At 42.3% G+C, this 7,697-nt stretch overlaps 1 pseudogene; it reads right to left on the bottom strand.

The window, feature by feature from the left end:
• Positions 1-319: 319 nt before the first annotated feature.
• On the bottom strand, positions 320-1,475 carry LOC133250092 (uncharacterized; annotated as a pseudogene).
• Positions 1,476-7,697: the final 6,222 nt, after the last annotated feature.

Genomic DNA, 7,697 nt, shown 5'->3' with positions numbered 1-7,697 from the left:
AGAAGGGGACGACAGAGGATGAGATGGCTGGATGGCATCACTGACTCGATGGACGTGAGTCTGAGTGAACTCTGGGAGTTGGTGATGGACAGGGAGGCCTGGCGTGCTGTGATTCATGGGGTCACAAAGAGTCAGACACGACTGAGCGACTGATCTGATCTGATCTGATCTGATCTGATGAGTTTTGAACCAATACTTTTGAGGAATTATCTAGGACCATACACCCTGTGCTTTGGCTTTTTGGATGAAGCACAGGCCTCTGTGCTGTCCTCCAGGCCGTGTAATTGTCAAGAAAAGAGGGTCAATATTGGATCACTCTTTAGACACTAATCAGCCAGGGGAAGAGTTCACTGGCAAAAGGGTCTTCCCAAGAATGGTCAGAGAGGACCTGTCACTCAAGAGAGAAGGGGAACCCTCATAGCTACAGTCACCACAAGCATCCAGTAGGCAGGAAGATGGCTTTAGGCAGTGGCTGATTGAAAGCGGATCTGAGATATCCAGCTTCGGAATGAAGTCATCTTCTACAAATTCTTCCTTCACTGAGACAGTGAATTCAGGGTGATCTTTTTCTGAGGGACTGAAAGGTGCTTCTTCAATCTTCACTACCACATTAACTTGGCTCTCTATCTCAGAGGGTATCTCTAAGACTAAGTCCTTTATACATACGTGGTCAAAGCAAATCAGTTCATTAATGGCTTTCAGCTTGGCTGATGACATCCTCAGAGATGGACAAGGGGAAGTCAGTAAGGAATTGGGTCCTTCTGAGTCCGCATATGGGAGCTACTCCAGTCTGGCAGACTCTGGGGAAGGACATCTGAGGAACATGACTGGGTCCAAGTTGAAGAAAGTGTCAAACAGGATATCAGACTCAGAGTCTGAACAGTCAACACCGTGAGAATCCACCGGGAATGTTCTGGAGGGGTAATGACTGGTTCTGCACCTGCTGTGGACTCAGCAGAGGAGGCCACTGGCCTGGCTCCATTCCCCCTGGTCTCTGCTTCCTCTTCAGTCATCCATCCCCAGGAGCTGTCTTAACTTCTGGTTCTCAACTACAAACGAGGCCAGGAGTTTTATCTTGTAAAAGCTAATTTTCTAGCAAAGTTTCTAGTTTTCTTCTCCCTTATCTACCATTTGTTGTTTCAGCTCACTCATCTGAGCTTTCTTTTGGTTTCTGGCTGTCTGAGCTGCTACTCTGTCTTTTAGTTTCCTCTGCAGCACCTTCTCCTCCTGGCTCAGGTGTGTGAGGCGCTGTTGCTTGCACGCCTGGGGCGTCCTCCCAGCTCCCCACCTAGTGCACACGGCGAACACCTCCTCAGGGCTTGCACCTTGCTGGCCCAGCACCATGACCAGCAGAACCTGGCCAGCTAGGGCTGCGGGCTGGCAGGACAGCACAGCACTTTGGATGCCTGGGCGGTCAGGCTCTGCACGGCTACAACCATCACCATGGCCTAAGCGTATCTGCTAAGTTCATCTAACTTAACCTCTTATCTGACCTGTTGTTCTATTTTCTGACTTTTCCCCTGTGACTGCAGTTTTCTTGGAGATGTCACATTAGCCCTTCTTCGGGTGAATATATCCATGAACTAAATTAAAAGGCAAATGTTAAGGCATTCATAATTCAAATTATAAATGACGTAATTAATCTACAGCTTAGTGCATGTTTACACATGAATCAGATGGCAAAGACCTTCTGAATAGGGTGAGTACAGGAAGTTTTACGGGGACAGAGAAAGGTGTGAACAAGTGAATTGTGACTCGTAATGGCTTAGAAGAAGCCTTTTTTTTCTGTTCAGAAATTGTTGTGTCTCTAATTTTAGACTTCGAACATGACTTTATGAAAAAAAAACAGTGGTGAGAGAGAAATAGAGAGAGAAACATAGAGGTCCATTTCTACAACTAAAGACAATTCTATTTTGTATGAAAACATAAACAATGAAATTTCTTCTCATTCAACTACAAATATTATACCTTTTCTTCCTTGGATGACTTCACTTTTAAAAAGATACATATAAAATAGCTAGTGATATTAATATATAAATTGGAAAATATTAAATCTAGAAAACCATAGGAAAAAACTCAGATGTCCAGGATTCAGTTCCTCTATGCTATGCTATGCTAAGTCACTTCAGTTGTGTTTGACTCTGTGTGACCCCATAGATGGCAGCCTACCAGGCTCCCCGTCCCTGGGATTTTCCAGGCAAGATCACTGGAGTGGGTTGCCATTTCCTTCTCCAGTGCGTGAAAGTGAAAAGTGAAAGTGAAGTCGCTCAGTCCTGTCCGACTCCTAGCGACCCCATGGACTGCAGCCTACCAGGCTCCTCTGTCCATGGGATTTTCCAGGCAAGAGTACTGGAGTGGGGTACCAGTTCCTCTAATATAATTCAGTCAGGAAGTTAAAAGGAAAAAAAGGCAGCAGCAAGTTGTCTAAATAATGCCACAAAAGTTCATGGTGAATGATATCCATTTATCTAAAAATACTCTTGTTTTTCGTTTGGATATATTTCTGTGAAGTTTGGTTAAGATTTTCCAAAAGAGTATCACTTAGATATAGACTATTGGAGGGAAAAGCTTGATAGGAATTTTGATTTTAAGGATTTTAATGATGATTCTATGTTACCAACAAAGACATAAACGCTTCCTCCATATTTGTTCCATTATTTTTTCGTTTTCTTCATTTTAATTCTTCAGTAATGTGAATGTTGTGTGCACGTAATATAGCAGGTACAATGCTGGACCCTGAGGTTTTACACTGCTATGACACAGGGGTAGGGCAGTTTTCCAGGCTTCCCAGGCGGCACTAGTCGTAAAGAATCTGGCTGCCAATGCCAGATACGTAAAGAGATGTGGGTTTGATTCCTGGGTCAGGAAGATCTCCTGGAAAAGGACATGGCAACCCACCACAGTATTCTTGCCTGGAGAATCCCTTGGACAGAAGAGCCTGGTGGGTTATAGTCCATAGAATTGCAAAGAGTCAGACATGACTGAAGCGACTTCACACACAGAGCAGTTTCCTTATAATTAAGGCAGATTTCTATTTTAAAATGCTGGAATGAATTTTTTTTTTTTTTTTTGTATTTTGCAATTTCATTTATTAATAGCTTTGGATATTTGGACAACTTACTTGACATTTTTTATGCTTAATTCTTTATTCCACAAAATAAGGAAATAAGAGGAAATTCTTAAGCACCTGGTCAGTGCATGGCACATAATAATGTGACATAGCATGTCATTTATAATGTGACACATTAGTGTCATTTAATATTAAAGCCCAAAATTTCAGCCATTCTGAAAATATGCCTACTTAAGCCCAGTTTACCTCCAATGTTTTTGAATACCTATGTTTTACTATTTTTATCTCCAGTTTATTTTTGTTTTCATTCCTCCTTGAGAGACATTTCAAATATAAGGCACTCAGAAACTCGAAGTAGGAAGTTTGGTTTTAAAATTAACAGAAGATCTGAATAGACATTTTTCAAAAAAAAAAAAAAAACCAGTAGATAGTCAACAGGCACATGAAAAGATGCTCAGCATCACCAGTTATTAGGGAAATGCAAAACAAAATCACAATGAGATTGTTACTGAACTCAAGTTCTTGTGCCCAAGGCACAGTAAGGCCAAACATCAAAGTCTGGAGCAGAGAAAGGTTTGCAAGGAGATAGGTGGCTCATGGTTTAAAAACCCTGAACTCTCTGAAAACGTTCAGCAAAATCCTTTTATAGGAAAGTTGAGGCAGGAATGTGGTTAGTTGTTGCAAACTTCTTGGGGCCAGACCTTTGTGCTTGAAGTGAGCTCACAGTCAGGTCATGCTATTCCTGTAAACCTCCACCAAAACAAATGTTATTCTCCATCCTGACAAGAAACGGCAAGGTCCCAAGTCTTAACTTTCACCCTTTGAAGTCAGGGCCTGGCTAAGTGAAGGCAGTCCCTACTCCAGCCAGTTAACACTGCCCGGGAGTCTTCATGGAGCACACAGTATGGGTCCTTCCACCAGTGCACAGGCAGGGCAGAAGAGGCATATCTCCGTTGGTGATGGCCTCATGGCTGGGTCCCCAGACCCTGCCCAGCTGTCATCACTGAAGGAGCAAAGCATCCAGTTCCCACCAGTCCTCAGGCTCCAGAGGCCCCAAACAGGTCCGATCCTGTGGACCACAGCCCATGGAGACCGCTGTGGCCATCAGGTTGTGGAGGCAGAGAGGGCAGAGAGGTTTACTGCTGCTTCAAGGCCTGAACCAGGCTGGTTGGTTGCTATGGAGTGGGTTCTGGAGTCCTGCAGGACACAGCCCTCAGCCTGTTCCTGCCCTTGGCTTCTCCAGCTCACCCATAGGCCCAAGGCTGGAGGGCCTGGAGGGCCCAGGTGAGAAGACTGCAATTCACCTTTTATCTCACTCTGTGCAGCCAGGACCATTGCCTGGCTGACTGCTTGGAGTAAGTTCTATAAACACTATACTTAGGATCTTATGCTAATGGCCTTGTGCAGCCCTTATTACAATACAGTCCCTCCCTTTTCCTGTAGGACAAAAATAGAAGTGTAAAGTCCATCGATTTCCTTAAGTTTTTCACAACCATTATAGAAAACAGTATAGAAAATCCTCAAAAAATTAAAGATAAAACTAAGATATGATCCAATTATTTCACTTCTGGATATTTATATGACAAGCATGAAACACTAATTTGAAAGATACGTGAACTGTTATGTTCATTGCAACATTGCGTACGATAGTCAAGATATGCAAACAACCAAAGGGTCCTCTGATGGATGAATGGGTAAGGAAAATGTGGCGCGCGCACACACACATACATATATGTGTATCTATCTATCTATCTATAGGAACACTGCTGCTGCTACTGCTAAGTCGCTTCAGTCGTGTCCGACTCTGAGCGACCCCATAGATGGCAGCCCACCAGGCTCCCCCATCCCTGGGATTCTCCAGACAAGAACACTGGAGTGGGTTGCCATTTCCTTCTCCAAATAGGAATACTACTCAGCTATAAAAAAATAAAATCTTGTCATTTGTAACAACATGAATGAAAACTGAAGGTATTATGTTAACTGAAATAAGTCATACTGAGAAAAACGTCATATCATTTCACTCGTAATAGAATATAATAAAACAAAGCAAATTCATAGATACCAGAAACGGAGTAGTGTTTACCAAGAGAAAGTGGGTTGGGGGTAGGTAAAAGGCATGAAGGAGATCAACTGTATGGTGATGAATGATAACCAGACTTATAGCAGTGATCATTTTGTGGCATACACAGTTGTCAAATTATAATGCTGTACACCTAAAATTTACATAATTAAAAGAAAAAAGGAAAGTAGGGAGTTAAGTTATAGATTGCAGTTGTGTTTTAGATGCTTGAGTATCTGGACAATGGAAATTGTTTTCCATAAGTGAAGAATTCATTGTATTGTTTTTCATATTCTATATTTTTATTACCTTTGGAAATAACCCATGTATTAAAATTTCCAGCTTTTTGTGAAAATGTTAGCTGTTTACTCCAACTCTGGTTTTTTTCAACTTAGAAAAGAAAGTAGCAGCAAACACATCAACTTCCACCATAAAAATATTGATTTGCGTTCATTATGATACATAGTGTTGCTTCTAGAATCATTACATTCACTCACTAATTCCCAGGAGCAGACTTTCCTACCTTTTTAGAAACACAATAAGCCATCCACAATGTCACCCAGGGCATAATTGTAATTATAGCTAAAAAAATTTATGGCTTCAAACCAGTTAGATATATTTGAAGATAAACACAAGCATAAACGTGGCTCAGTATTAGCACAATGCCATCTCATGAGTGCTGCCAAACATCTGTGTTGGAAAGAAAGGAGCAAACGCAGAAGCAGGCTCTGTTTTCTCCATCTCTGCACGTGTGTTCCGAGATGACACACAAGGGTGTATGTGAACAAATAATGAGAGAGCGTAGTGATCAGCATGACTCATTACTCGTCTCCTGTGAATTTATGTTGGTAATTTTGTTGTCAATTTTTTTCTCACTAATTCTGTGCATGAACAGAAAACAAAGTCAAATCAGAGTTAAAGGTAATAATATTAGTTCATTTCTAGGTCTTTGAATGAACTTCTCGGGCTGCTTATAGTTATAGTTCTTTGAATTAGGGAAAGGTTGCTATCGATCAGATTGGTAATGGAGCCCACTTCTTTGTTACCTCCAGTTACATAACATATCTTCTTCTGTTGGCACTGTTTTGTATACCGTGGATTCCAGTTATACATAGTTTTGCATTTAGATCAGATCAGATCAGTCGCTCAGTTGTGTCCAACTCTTTGCAACCCCATGAATCACAGCACGCCAGGCCTCCCTGTCCATCACCAACTCCCGGAGTTCACTCAGACTCACATCCATCGAGTCAGTGATGCCATCCAGCCATCTCATCCTCTGGCGTCCCCTTCTCCTCCTGCCCCCAATCCCTCCCAGCATTAGAGTCTTTTCCAATGAGTCAACTCTTCGCATGAGGTGGCCAAAGTACTGGAGTTTCAGGTTTAGCATCATTCTTTCCAAAGAAATCCCAGGGCTGGTCTCCTTCAGAATGGACTGGTTGGCTCTCCTTGCAGTCCAAGGGACTCTCAAGAGTCTTCTCCAACACCACAGTTCAAAAGCATCAATTCTTTGGTGCTCAGCCTTCTTCACAGTCCAACTCTCACATCCATACATGGCCACAAGAAAAACCATAGCCTTGACTAGACCAACCTTTGTTGGCAAAGTAATGTCTCTGCTTTTGAATATGCTATCTAAGTTGGTCATAACTTTCCTTCCAAGGAGTAAGCGTCTTTTAATTTCATGGCTGCAGTCACCATCTGTAGTGATTTTGGAGCCCAGAAAAATAAAGCCTGACACTGTTTCCCCATCTATTTCCCATGAAGTGATGGGACCAGATGCCATGATCTTTGTTTTCTGAATGTTGAGCTTTAAGCCAACTTTTTCACTCTCCACTTTCACTTTCATCAAGAGGCTTTTTAGTTCCTCTTCACTTTCTGCCATAAGGGTGGTGTCATCTGCATATCTGAGGTTATTGATATTTCTCCCGGCAATCTTGATTCCAGTTTGTGTTTCTTCCAGTCCAGCGTTTCTCATGATGTACTCTGCATATAAGTTAAATAAACAGGGTGACAATATACAGCCTTGAAGAACTCCTTTTCCTATGTGGAACCAGTCTGTGGTTCCATGTCCAGTTCTAACTGTTGCTTCCTGACCTGCATACAAATTTCTCAAGAGGCAGATCAGGTGGTCTGGTTTTCCCATCTCTCAGAATTTTCCACAGTTTATTGTGATCCACACAGTCAAAGGCTTTGGCATAGTCAATAAAGCAGAAATAGATGTTTTTCTGAAACTCTCTTGCTTTTTCTGTGATCCAGCGGATGTTGGCAATTTGATCTCTGGTTCCTCTGCCTTTTCTAAAACCAGCTTGAACATCAGGAAGTTCACGGTTCACATATTGCTGAAGCCTGGCTTGGAGAATTTTGAGCATTACTTTACTAGCGTGTGAGATGAGTGCCATTGTGCGGTAGTTTGAGCATTCTTTGGCATTGCCTTTCTTTGGGATTGGGATGAAAACTGACCTTTTCCAGTCCTGTGGCCACTGCTGAGTTTTCCAAATTTGCTGGCATATTGAGTGCAGCACTTTCATGGCATCATCTTTCAGGATTTGGAATAGCTCAACTGGAATTCCA

Source organism: Bos javanicus, chromosome 6, assembly GCF_032452875.1.
Source record: "Bos javanicus breed banteng chromosome 6, ARS-OSU_banteng_1.0, whole genome shotgun sequence".
In the NCBI taxonomy this organism is placed as follows: Eukaryota; Metazoa; Chordata; class Mammalia; order Artiodactyla; family Bovidae; genus Bos; species Bos javanicus.
Note: the sequence above shows the minus strand (reverse complement) of the source record. Positions and strands in the feature narration are given on the sequence as shown.